This window comes from Anabrus simplex, chromosome 4, assembly GCF_040414725.1.
Source record: "Anabrus simplex isolate iqAnaSimp1 chromosome 4, ASM4041472v1, whole genome shotgun sequence".
NCBI classification, from domain to species: Eukaryota; Metazoa; Arthropoda; class Insecta; order Orthoptera; family Tettigoniidae; genus Anabrus; species Anabrus simplex.
Window position 1 is genome coordinate 405,203,056 of NC_090268.1, and position 14,278 is coordinate 405,217,333.

Here is a 14,278-nt window from a genome sequence, read left to right on the forward strand (position 1 = left end):
AGGAGTATCAACCCCGAATATGAAATAAATTATTTTAATGCCGCATAGTTCCGAAATGTAGGGATAAATGGCGCGCAGAATAGGCACATGAGGAGTTGCCTAATTTCAGGGGAAGCCATTTGGTATGTTACAGTTATTATTATATTACTATTATTTTGTTTTAAATTTCATTATTCGTTTAACTTCCAGGGTACCGGGCGAGTTAGCTGTGCGGTTAGGAGCGCGCAGCTGTGAGTTCGCATTCGGGAGATAGTGGGTTCGAACCGCACTGTCGGCAGCCCTGAAGATGGTTTTCCGTGGTTTCCAATTTTCACACCAGGCAAATGTTGGGGCTGTACCTTCCTTCCCACTCCTAGGACTTTCCTGTCCCATCGTTGCCATAAGCAACTAATAAAAAAAATAAAAAAAACAACTTCCAGGGTTGGCTTTTCCCCCGGACTTAGCGAGGGATCCCACATCTACCGCCACAAGGGAAGGGTTCTGGAGCGTGAGACTTTGGTTAGGAGATACAACTGGGGCGGAAGACCAGTACCTCGCCCAGGTGCCTCACCTGCTATACTGAAGAGGGGCCTTTTGGGGTGGGGGGAGGGAAGATTGGAAGGAAGTGGCCGAGGCATTAAGTTAGGTGCCATCCCCGTATTTGTTTGTAGAATAAATGGGGAACAATGGAAAACCACTTCGAGGATGGCTGAGGTGGGAATCGAACACCCTTCTACTCAGTTGACCGGGCCTCCGAAGGTGGTAGCTAATCACACTAATCACTACACCACAGAGATGGACTGCTACATTTACATTTTTTAAATTTCATTATCCGTTTAAATTCCGGGATTGTCTTTTCTTCCGGATTTAGCGAGGGATCCCACATCTAGCGCCTCAAGGGCAGTGTCCTGGAGTGTGAGTCATTTCGTCAGGATAAACGTGGGGAGGAGAACCAGTACATCGCCCAGACGGCCTCACCGTATATACTGAACACGGAACTTGTGGGGCGATGGAAAGACTGGAAGGGATAGACAAGGAAGAGGGAAGAAAGCGGCCGTGTCCTTGAGTTAAGGTACCATCCCAGCATTTGCCTGGATCAGAAGTGGGGGGGAACCACGGAAAACCACTCCGAGGATGGCTGAGGTAGGAATCGAACCTCATTCTACTCAGTTGACCTCCCGAGTCTGAGTGGACCCCGTTCCAGCCCTCGTGCTACTTTTCAAATTTCGCGGCAGATCCGAGAATCGAACCCGGGTCTGTGGGAGTGGCAGCTAATCACACTAACGCGCTATTATTATTATTATTATTATTATTATTATTATTATTATTATTATTATTGTACCACGTTTTTAAGTAACCTAGAAGAGTACAGTAACCGACTGCAAGATGAGATTAGTCTTCTCGACGTAATACACAGATGACGTGGGTGATGGTGTGATTACATCTCTGCTATTGTTCTCGCCACCTTAGGCTTTGTAAATTATAATCTTATCGTATATCAGCCGTGATTTTGCTGTCTCACCCTATGACCATGCAGTTTGTTTGTTTAGGCCCAGTGTCCGTGTGGGGGAGCTTGTCCTACTCTAGCCCACATGAATAAACCTTGGCGTTCTTCCGCATCCCCTCAGACAATGGCCTTGTACCGCACCATCAGAAGCCAAATGACCGGCTGTACCTTAAGGCCACGGCCCTTGCCTTTCCTGTCCTACCTCTTTCCTATCCCACTGTCTTCTGAATGGGAACTGAATCTTGCGTCCCCAGGTAATAGTATCCCTAAGTGGCGACCTATGTTGACTTCATGGGTACCAGTGTTGCCAACACGATGGTTTTCCCACTAAATCTAGCCTTGTTTACTTTTCGTCAGTGATCAAATTTTATTACTCGGTGGGCAGTGGGAAATCTAGTCTTTTTCATGCTTATATCAGAAGATATCTTGGTGGATTTTCAAGGTCTCTACGTTGCCAATCCTAACCGATTCCCATCCTTGCGTCGCCGAAAACCTTAGGTGTGTCAGTGCGACATTAAATAAGTAGCATAATAATAATAATAATAATAATAATAATAATAATAATAATAATAATAATAATAATAATAATAATAATAATATAAAAATACTTGGCATTATCAGTAAAAAACATGTGAACAATACTTGAAAAGCAAATCAAAACAATTATACCAAACCAAACCCCACGGCATAACAGCCCCGAAGGGACTTGGCCTACCAAGTGAACGCTGCTCACCCTGAAGGTCTGCAGATAACGACTTGTCGTGTAGTCAACACGACGAATCCTTTCGGCCGTTATTTTCGGCTTTCTAGACCGGGGCCACTATCTCACCGTCAGATAGCTCCTCAGTTGTAATTACGTTGGCTGAATGGACCTCGAACCAGCCCGCAGATCCAGGTAAAACTTCTGACCTGGCCGGGAAACGAACCTGTGGCTTCCGGCTAATAGGCAGACATGCTACCCCTAGACCGAGGGGCCTGCTATGTAGAACAATTATAATATGATTATACATACTATTTTACCATTTTTTTTGTCAAATATGACGCAATGATAAAGTACGTAGTAAAAGGTCCTTGCACCTAGAAAAACCCCTATGTGACAATATTTCAGCTTAGGGATCTGAGGTGTGTGCTGCGGATCAGTATTTCTCCCCTGAACATTACCACATAGCGGTATTTGGAGGCGCAATGGCGATATACCTGGTGGACAAAACAATACTAGCCCGGAACTGACGCGGGATTGACCCTTGTCTATGAACATCACAGACGATGCTGGAAATAGCCGCTGTTGACACCGATGCATGCAGCGCTGTGCTCCATTTATCAAACTGTGAGAAACCCGTACGATTATTGGAGTGCACCTGTTGCTCCGTCTTGCTGAAAATATCCATACAGTCGTTCATCTTCTGTGAGTTGACCTTCATATGGATTAAACAGTGTCTAGACATTCACCGGTTAGCATTAACAGTTTGGTGAAAGAATCGTGTTACGATGCGGACACCAGGCATTCTCTCCGGCTCCATGGCTGAATGGTCAGCGTGCTGGCCTTTGGTCACAGGGGTCGCGGTTTCGATTCCCGGTAGGGTAGGGAATTTTTAACCATAATTTGTTAAATTCGTTGACACGGGGGTTGGGTGTATGTGTCGTCTCGTCATCATTTCATCCTCATCACGACGCGCAGGTCGCCTACGGGAGTCATATCAAAAGACCTGCACCTGGCGAGCCGAAGATGTCCTCGGACACTCCCGGCACTAAAAGCCATATGCCATTTCTTTATTTATTTATTTTTTTTTTACTAGACATTCCGCACTACACACTAACTTCAGATTATGCAACGGGTTTTCGACGTACTGATGGGGATTTTCTGATGCGTAATGGCGCTTGTTTTGTGATTTCACATACCGTGAGAGGCTGAACCAGACCTCATCTGAAGAAATGAAAAACTGTAGATCCAAAAGTCCTGACTCCCCTCCACCGACAGAAGTCAACATGTGATTGTTCGTCTGGACGCTTTAACGCACGCACCACAGTATGAGGATACAAACGCAGGTCCTTTTTGATAATATTTCGACACGGCGGTCTCTTAATTCCCACTTTCACTGATAAACGGCGTTGAGATTTTGTCGGACTTCACTCCAGGCTTTTCTTCACTTGAGCAATGTTTTCTGGTGACATGTGACAGCAACTAATTGGTGCATCGAAATCGCGGTTTCCAGCGTTTCCTGTGTTGGGCAGTTCTCCTGTTCATTAACAAGGGTCAGCTCCGCGTCAGTCTTATAAATGAATCGATTAGTTTTAAAACCCCGTAAGTCAATTTGTTTAACAATTTCATTTTATATGACAAAATGAATGCTGAAGGGTAGATACATTATTTTGTGTAGAACCCCCGTAAGTCTGCTGTATACAAAGACCGTCAAAGTTTGGTTTTGTTTTAAAACTCCGTAAGTCACTGACTTGCGGCGTTTCTCAAGGTAACAGGGTTTAGTGCTAGAATGTGCTGTCAGCATCAGCTGTTGGTAACACGAATTTCACTAATCGTGTGAAGCACATTGTTTTTTGTTTGTTTTAGAAGCGTTTCCAATTGTTCTGTACGCATGTCTTCTTCAGACGATAATGATTTCAGTGTCAAAAACAAAAAAGGAATTAGAAATACGCATTTATATAAGTGTAACAAAATACAAAGAGCAAGAGTGAAACAAACTTCATATGTAGGCTACAATGACAAAGAAGTGTATCCACGAAGTACCCCATGTACCTTGCAGGTGTTTGATATTTAGCCTTATATTTGCTTACTAATGATACATAATTTAATTGAAAATAACTTCTACAACCGTTCTAATTTGTCTTCTGGAATACTGTTTATAACTGGAGCAGTACTAACAAGGAGTAAATGAGGAACTTTCATTTTCATTTAAGAAGCATCGCTATGTACATAGTAGTAGATGGCTAGTACATTTATAATATTTATAATATTATATATTTTCTTGTACAATTTTGGCGGAATTTATTGGTACTGTAAAAGTTTATAGATTTTTGTGCATGAATAAAGCAGATATACACATCAGTAAATCATATGAGTTTGAATTTTGGTTTTCCTTTGAGTCAATAATACAGCGTTGATCATTTGGTTTTAAAATCTTCTAAGTAACAGAGTTTTAAAATGATCTATAAACAAAGTTATTAAAGAATAAAACGCCATATCCCACTTCCATAATATCTTTCTATAAGTATTAATCCTCATAACAAGTCATTTGTACCGGGGACCATACGTTCCTGGAATTCTCTCCCGGCTGAAATTAGAGACATAAACAACCTAAAGCTATTCAGAAGAATGTGCTGGAAATTTTACCTACACTCAGATTGATTTACTCTTAGAAGTACCCTTAAATTTTAGATTATTAAGTTAAATGAATAAAATGTCAATGTGAGGTTAGAAACATTATAGTTTATATTTTTCGAGATATAGCTTTAATAATAGTAAATATTATAAATTAATTTTAAAATGTTAAAATGATTTTTATGATGCTTTACATTTCATACAAATTACATTTCACATTAACTTTAAATTATAATTAACTTATTTTTTAAGTAGTTATAATGTTCAGTATATTATGTTTATGCAGGTGCATAATTATATGGTTTGGCATAATAGCAGGCTTCATAGCCTGAGCCCCGCCATGTACAGAAAGACATTAATAAATAAATAAAATAAAATCCTCAGAGACAAAGAAGTTTACAAATAGTTTGTGGTTTATTCACCAGTCAGTTTTTTCTGTTTTCCCATAAGTTTACACTTCGTGATTTACGGGATTTCAAAAATAACCCCTTCAAATATTATCCGGGCCAGTTTTATTTTGCCCACCCTGTATATTCATATGATCAATAAAATGCGTGTCCTCGTGTTCATAAAAGTTAGACATGTGTTTAATTTAAGTTCGATAAAGGAAATCAGGATAAAAGTATGTCATGTTATAGCAATCTGAGCGCTACATTTAATCGTGCTGTTTCTTTCTTCTATCCTCCAGCGCCAGTTCCGCATCATTCTCGTCTCACTACTTCTAGGACTGAGTAGTACATCCATGACAATTGAATCATTAGAACTAAATTTGGAAACTTACATTGCGGTGTAGGAACTTTTCATGCACTCTGCACTGTGCCGTAGTCGTATTTATTCGTTTATTCTTATTTTTTTAATGCCGCGCAAGAAGATTAAAGACCAAACTACTGTGGCTAGAACCAACATCACGCTGAGTGGACTAAATATTAGTATGCGACTCACAACTCGATCTCTCGAACCAAGAATTAATTTTCGGTGATGAGGCTGCGCTCAGCATGCTCGGTATCAGCTGCTTTGCTGGAGCGATACCATCACGTCTATCCATTAGTACACCTGTTATTCACACTAACGACCCTATAAATTCTTCTGAAGGCGATTGGAATGATGGAGAATTTAAGTTAACCGGGAATTGTTCGAAACAGATTCATGTATATGTTGGTACTAACATTAGGGGCCGATGACCTAAATGTTAGGTCCCTTTAAACAACAAGCACCATCATCAAGGTACTAACATAATATTTTTAAAGTTATAGTTCACCGGGCGAGTTGGCCGTGCGGTTAGGAGCGCGCAGCTGTGAGCTCGCATCCGGGAGATAGTGGGTTCGAACCCCACTGTCGGCAGCCCTGAATATGGTTTTCCGTGGTTTCCCATTTTCATACCAGGCAAATGCTGGGGCTGTACCTTAATTAAGGCCACGTCCGCTTCCTTCCCATTCCTAGGCCGTCCCATCGTCGCCATAAGACCTATCTGTGTCGGTGCAAAGTAAAGCAACTAGAAAAAAAAATATAGTTCATTTTGTTCACTATTTTTAGTACAGTAATTTACTGAAGCCCTATCTTTGTTTCTCCACCGCATCATTACCTTTTTGTCCGGCTCCATGGCTAAATGGTTAACGTACTGGCCTTTGGTCACAGGAGACCCGGGTTTGATTCCCGGCAAGCTCGAGAATTTTAACCATCAGTGGTTAATTCTTCTAGCACGGAGTCTGACTGTATGCGTCGTCTTCATCATCATTTCATCCTCATCACGACATGCAGGTCGCCTACGGGAGTCAAATCAAGAGACCTGCACCTGGCGATCTGAACATGTCCTCGGACACTTCCCGCACTAAAAGCCATACGTAATTTAATTTCATTTCATTTCATTACTTTAACTAAAGATAATTCAAGTGAAATATACAAACAGAATTCCAAAAGTATTTCAAACTGTTAGGTACAATTTCTGAGAAAGTTTTAAAAATATAGGCTTAAGATTTTTGCAACTTTTCTACCCGTATTACTGTACTTCAGCAAGACAAGTAAAGTCAACTTTCTTACTGAAATATATTTAAGTAGAGAAAATGATTATGGGCCGATGACCTATATGTTAGGCTCCTTTAAACAACAAGCTAACAACACAAATAGAAAATAATTATCACACGCACCCGAAATTTGTTGGACCTAAGCACTTTTACTTGTCAGCACCTGTTAGTACATCTAAATGGTCCAACCGCCAGCCTTCTATGTCTGACACTTACTAATAGGAATAATAATGTCATTTGCTTTACGTCCCACTAACTACTTTTTAAGGTCTTCGAAGACGCCGAGGTGCCGGAATTTAGTCCCGAGGAGTTTTTCTACGTGCCAGTAAATCTACCGACACGAGGCTGTCGTATTTGAGCACCTTCAAATACCACCGGACTAATCCAGGATCGAACCTGCCAAGTTGGGGTTAGAAGGCTGGCAGTTACTGAGAAGTACTTGTGTTTACGAAAATATAGTACAGAGTAAAAGCTATTTCAAGATCAAACTCAGTATTACAACTTAACAACGCTCAGTCCGAGGGCTTGCAGATTACGAGGTGATGCGGGGCCAGCGACGAATCCTATCTTCCATTATTGATGGCTTTCTAGACCAGGGCCGCTATCCCGCTCACTTAGGGCGAGTAGACCGTGGGGCCGGCGAAGATGTTAAGAGGCAGACACGTCATAGGGCGGGGCCACCTCATAAATAAATATTTTATGTAACATCTTCACCGGTTCGGCAGTTTGAAGGTAAGGAGCCCGTCTATTTTTCAGACGCTCTGAGTTCGATTCTCGGTAGGCCAGGGATTTCAATATTAGACTGAGGATTGGAGCCGAGTTCTTTCGGCCTACTGAGATCAGCTGAGGAGTGTCCGAAATGGGAGGCAGCAGCAAAATGCTGACCACGTGACACTGTACGTCATATTGGCTGGGCCGCAGCCGTCAGTGGGCTATGTCGTCTACGGTGTCCGGGTATTTAGGAGGTATTCAAGACTAACGGGGGTGGGATAGTAAATATGATACTTGAAGGTATATAATAAAGCGTTTTACTTATTCATGAGCTAACAGATCAAGTTCCATGGTTGAATGGTGAGCGTACTGGCCTTCGGTTCAGAGGGTTCTATGTTCGATTATCAGCCGGACGGGGGATTAATTGTTCCGGCTCGAGGACTGGGTATTCGTCTTAACCCTTTGGCACTCAGCCTATATTCAGGGGTTTGCTCGAAGACACTCAAACTAATTTCTGTGATTTTCCAAGCCAAATTACAAAAAATCAACACGTAAACAGTTTAACACACATTAAAATAAAATAAATCACACTAATACTGGAAACTATGAGCATTTTTGAAATGAATATACCTGGGACGTATTGTTATTGGTAAAGCGAAAAAAATTATTAAGTTTTGAAAATAAATTAAAAAAATTAATCATGGTTTTCAATGACAGAAAATTAGGCATCATTGCGTCCCCCTTCTTTACTCTTAGGCGTGAAAGAAAGAACATTTAATTCTGAATAATTTGATATCAATATGATGTGTGTATTGCAATTAACTCATGAAGCATGGCACAAAGTTATTCACTGAACATGTAACGGTCATCGATCTCAGGTCCTCGCGGTCCGATGCACAGTGAACAGCTGTGACTGTGTCATTTCCCACATAATGGGAATCCCTTTCGGCAAAAGAGGGTCATTATTACTGTCTAAATCATCTGAACAGGATATCGGCCTCATTCGGCCTTGAATATGGCCTAGCCATTACGACAAAAAGATGACGCAAGCACGTGCAACAATGGAGTTATGAAAAGGAGTAAAATTATAGTTTGCGAAGTACAGCGAACACACGATACACCAAAGAAACGAAATAAACTCTAAACTCATAGCAAGATGAAATTGTTGTATTCATAAGCTAACTAAAACAGATCCACGCAATAACAACTTCTAATAACCACAACATAAACATTCACGGTCAACAGATTTCATTTGTCGAAAATAACTTTTTTTTTTTTTGCAGGGCTGTGGATATACCTGTAGAGTAAAACGCAAATTCAACGCTTTAAGGTACCGTCACGATCAACTGTTACGATTTTACAGCCACGCAGATGACCAAAATCGCTAAATAGGACAGAGCCAATGTATCGGCGCCGTGAGTGTTTTCGCCATAACCTCTCGCGCCGATAGATCGGCGCGCTGAGTGCGAAAGGGTTAATACACATCTCTTCATTTACACACAACACATCACTCTGCGAACCACCACAGAGACATGCAATACTGAATACTTCCCACCATACATGAGTGTCACCCGGGTGTAACACTGGGCGAAATTCAGAAGCAGTGACGACCACAGAATAATTCAGAAAGGGCCGGGAAGAAGAAAAAAAGAAGAAGCTTTCAAGTACTACTGCAGGTTGGGTTGTAAAGACGACAGAAGAAGATGTTTAGTAATATTTTTGTAATGTAGGATGACCATTTCCAGAACTTGTAACAAGCGCATTCTTATGAACATTTATGGGGAACCAGTTGAACAAGTGTGGAAGTTCAAGTGCCTTGGCAGCTGGGTTACTGAGGACTTAGACCGGGATTTAGAGATCCGTGTACGAATAGAAATGGCTCGTACTAGCTTTTTTGAAAAGAAAAAAAAGGAATCTACTGTGTAACAGAAGCCTCAGCTTGGAGACGCGTCACAACTTCGCCAGATGCTATGTATATTCAGTGCTTCTGTACGGCGCTGACACATGGACTCTGAAATGTAACACCATTAAGAGAAATGTCTTCGAGATGTGGGTGTTACGGGGGCTGACCACGTCTCCAATGCTGCCGTACTCAAACGCATGAGGAGGATGTTGATGTGTACAATAAAGAAAAGAAAGTCAGCCTACCTTGAGCATATTGTGAAGAATGGAAAGTACAACCTACTTAAATTGATCATGCAGGGTAATATTGATGGACGTAGAGGTCACTGTCGACGGAAACACTCTTGGCTGAGGAACTTACGGGATTGGACAGGACTAGATTCAAGTAGACTGATAATTATAATTTCGTGTGGCTATTTGTAGCCGAGTGCAGCCCTTGTAAGGCAGACCCTCCGACGAGGGTGGGCGGCATCTGCCATGTGTAGGTAACTGCGTGTTATTGTGGTGGAGGATAGTGTTATGTGTGGTATGTGAGTTGCAGGGATATTGGGGACAGCACAAACACCCAGCCCCCGGGCCATTGGAATTAACCAATTAAGGTTAAAATCCCCGACCCGGCCGGGAATCGAACCCGGGACCCTCTGAACCGAAGGCCAGTACGCTGACCATTCAGCCAACGAATCGGACAGTAGACTGATGAGGACAGCCGAACATCGTACAGATTTCGCCGTGATTGTGGCCAACATTCAGTAATCGAGAAGGCACAAGAAGAAGAAGAAGAAGAAGAAGAAGCTTTTTTTTTTTTTTGCTTTACATCGCACCGACACAGATATGTCTTATGGCGACGATGGGATAGGAAAGGCCTAGGAATTGGAAGGAAGCGGCCGTGGCCTTAATTAAGGTACAGCCCCGGCATTTGCCTGGTGTTGTTAAAAGATGGGAAACCACGGAAAACCATCTTCAAGGCTGCCGACAATGGGGCTCGAACCCACTATCTCCCGATTACTGGATACTGGCCGCACTTAAGCGACTGCAGCTATCGATCTCGGTAAGAAGAAGAAGAAGAAGAAGAAGAAGAAGAAGAAGAATAAGCAATAATAAACATACAACACTTGATGTTTGTCTGACAATGCTCTGAAAACGTGCAAAAAATACTATTTATTTATTTATTTATTTATTTATTTATTTATTTATTTATTTATTTATTTATTTATTTATTTATTTATTTATTTATTTATTTATTTATTTATTTATTTATTTATTTATTTATTTATTTATTTATTTATTTATTTATTTATTTATTTATTTATTTATTTATTTATTTATTTATTTATTTATTTATTAGTAGATTAACGCCACATAACACATCGAAGGCTTTCGGCGACGCAAGGACGGGGAAAGGGACAGGATTGGGAAGCTAATGACCGTGGCCTTAATTACGGTACAACCTCAGCATTTGCCTGATGTAAAAATTGGAAACCACGGAAACCTAACTTCAGGGGAGCCGCCGGTGGAATTCGAACCTATCTCTCGAAAGCAAGCTCACAGCTGCACGGCCCTTCAAATATATATATACAAATGACAATAGAAGATTATGTCTTTAAAAGTTGGCGTTAGCTTGTTCCAACAACAGCAGACAAGCGAGAGATAAGAGAGATAAGAAAACAGAATGATAAAATGATAAAACAGTGTAACCGTCCTGCGGTTAGTGTAGGATTATCTCGAAAAATATCCTCCTTGAACTTCCGTACACATATAAAGTGAATGTGTGGCGAGATGGTGCTGTTCTACATGTCCAGCAGCAGTGGTCATTTTTCGCGATCATTTCACCTCAGTCTTTATGTCCTCCTCAGAGAATGTTAGAAGAAATAAACTGGGCCTAAACCCACTTAGCTAATTGCTCTATTAACAACATCCCGATCACTTTTTTAATGATAAATTGAATTTAATTGAATCTACTGTACTGTAGGCCTAAATTGTCAAAACCAGAATTACTAGCAGTGTACATGACGATGAATCGTTTGCCATCATTGATCAGTGTTCTGCTTATAAAGTCGTGTGGCCTCCAAAGAGGCCTAATGCAGATCTTTCGAGTTGACGCTGTATAAGCGACTTGCGTCTCTTTGAAGATGGGGCCCTACTAATGATGAATCCTAATGATGAAGACGCCATACACACAGCCAGCCCCGACTAATTTAAATTAACAAATGAAGGTTAAAATCCTCGACTTGTCGGGAATCAAACCCCGGACCCGCTGGGGCCATGGATGGTGGTGATGGTTTTTTAACTGTTTTAAAAGGAAGTACAACTAGTGTAGCACTAATCAGAGAGGGAAAATGGAAGTGATCCGACACTTCGAAAATGAAGATATCGGCTAAGGGAGGACAAGAGACCCCCTAGATTCGCAAACCTAATACCGCCGGGATCGGAAAAGAACAAGAGTTGACCAAGGAAGCTCGGATAGGATAGATGAAAGTGAGGAGCCTGGCACAAGTAAGTGGAAGCAATGTCAGGAGTCAGCTAAGGGCCGCGTAGTCGCCAACCCACGCTCCCAAGTTGAGAGCCTCTGGGGCCTCCTTTATTCGCCTCTTGCGACAGGCAGGGAATACCGTGGGTGTTACTCTATCACCACCCACAGGGGATGGGGCCATGGAGCCGAGCAATGTTCCAGTAGGCATACGTAGACTCTGGTGTTAACAGGCAGCTTTTATTGTTAGTAATATGCTGATGTAGTGTCCGACTACACGTACTTGGCTGAATGGTCAGCAGAGGGTCTTGGGTTCAATTCATGACTGGGCGGGGTATTTTAGCCGTGTCTTGTTAATTCCTCTGGTACAGAGACCGATGTTTATGTTTGTCTTAAGACGCATCTGTTCATTTACTAGACACATAATACACCCCCCCCCCCGTGCACTGTACGCCGATTTCTCTGGCCTCCCTGAGGAAAACACTCGAACTCATACCAGCTGATGAGGAGAATACTGCTGATCTCGGCGTTCGTTTTGTGTGTGAGAGTGGGTTAATCAAGATAAATGTAAAGTGTTCTGTTACTCAGGGAACTTACATTCACTTTTGTTGTGTTTGTGTCAATTTCGACCTAGACAAATAAAATAAGTGTTTTATTCTTTTTACTTCACATTCAAATTCGTTCGTTGAAATGTTTTCCCACCTTTGTTTCCACCTAATTTGTTCAGTGAGGATCGCTCCCTAGTTGTACTTCACCACCACTACAAACCATCATAGAAACACGTCGTAGAGAATACATCCCTCCGCATACGAGGGTTGTAGCTTTAGTCAAGGCAATGAATGCGGCACCTACCAGACAAATGGAAATACAGTGGAACCTCTATATCTCGAATCACCTCGGGAGCTACATTTTATTTCGAGTTATTGAAATATCGAGATATAGAGAATGCCGTTTTTGAGCATGTATAACACATAATTGAATCATATGTATCTGCGGGCTTATACTGAATACACTATTTTTAACAGTATTTAAAAATATAACTTACAAACAAACTCTATTGTACGGCATCACCCCTCATTGCAGTAACTTTTTAGAAGACAGCATATTGCACACACAGTAGCGAAACAAGAAACATACCTCCGTTAACACCTTTGGAAAAAAAATCCGTTAGTTCCTCCCTGCACGTTGAAACTTCTCGTCAGTACCACGCAGCCGAGATTCGTAAATGTAGCTTGTCATCCGCGACTTCGGCGATTTGCTTTCGTACGTGACAGGTAATTAATTCACGCCCGAGGAACAGCGAAGCTTCGCCGATTTTCGGATCATTAGAAGTTTTAGATTTTCAGTCCCCGTCATATGAGCTCCCAGCATCAGTGTAACCCTTTCTTTACTTGTTAACTGTTTCTCACAAACCACAAATGCATTATTACTAGAGTCCGGATTATTAGGTTCTGATAGGTTAGAATGCAAACATACTTTAGCCAGTAACAAGTATACCCTACACTGTACAACGGTTATGCTATGAGATTTGCATAGATAATAGGAGTACAGCCTAGAGAACTCCTTGAATTGATGCTACTCTTCCTACATTATGGGACAACGGGTTGCATAACACTTCCTACAAACCAAATTACTTTGCATTCTAACCTATTAACACCTAAAAATCCGAGGTCTAATTATTACACATTTAATGTTGCACAAAATTCGAGTTGCGGAGTATTTTTTATTTCAAGGGAAGAAATGCTTGCTTCAAGAAATCGAGAAATTCGTGTAACCGAATTTCGAGTAATAGAGAAATAAATACACATGAAGAATAGGACAAATGACCGGGAAATTTAAGTTACTCCGAGATACTGAATTTTTCGAGTAATGGAGGTTCGAGATATCGAGGTTCGACTGTATACAGATTTGTTTGCTTTCTTTAAAATAACGTGGACAGTGGAACTTTGCGATACTGTAATAAAATTACTTGCGGCATTCAAGTTCCTTCTATATAAAAACGTACCTCCTTCAATATTTAAAACAATTACTTAGATAGGCTATTTATCAGACGGTTACACTGCGCCATATGAGTCAGTATATAAGATGTATCAAAATTCTGTACTAAAACTTGTAGATATGATAGAAAAGACAAAAATACACATGTTTTTATTAAATAACCATAGGATGGAAATCAGTAGTTAAAGTACATTCTGAGATGCTTTAAAATAAAGTTAAAGTACATAAAGTTCTTGCCAGATTGACTGTAATGTTTTGAATGTAACAAAGGCTTTTCAGTCTGTCAAACACACAGCAAATACAATGTAAATTAAAACACTATAAACATATCTGCAAAACACACACTAACATACAAAGAA

General features: G+C 41.1%; 1 protein-coding gene across 1 annotated transcript in view; it reads left to right on the top strand.

Annotated features, from left to right (window-relative positions):
- The window catches only part of LOC136872767 (phospholipid phosphatase 1), a 657,649-nt gene that overhangs the window by 497,670 nt on the left and 145,701 nt on the right, over positions 1 to 14,278 (top strand). The window lies entirely within an intron of this gene.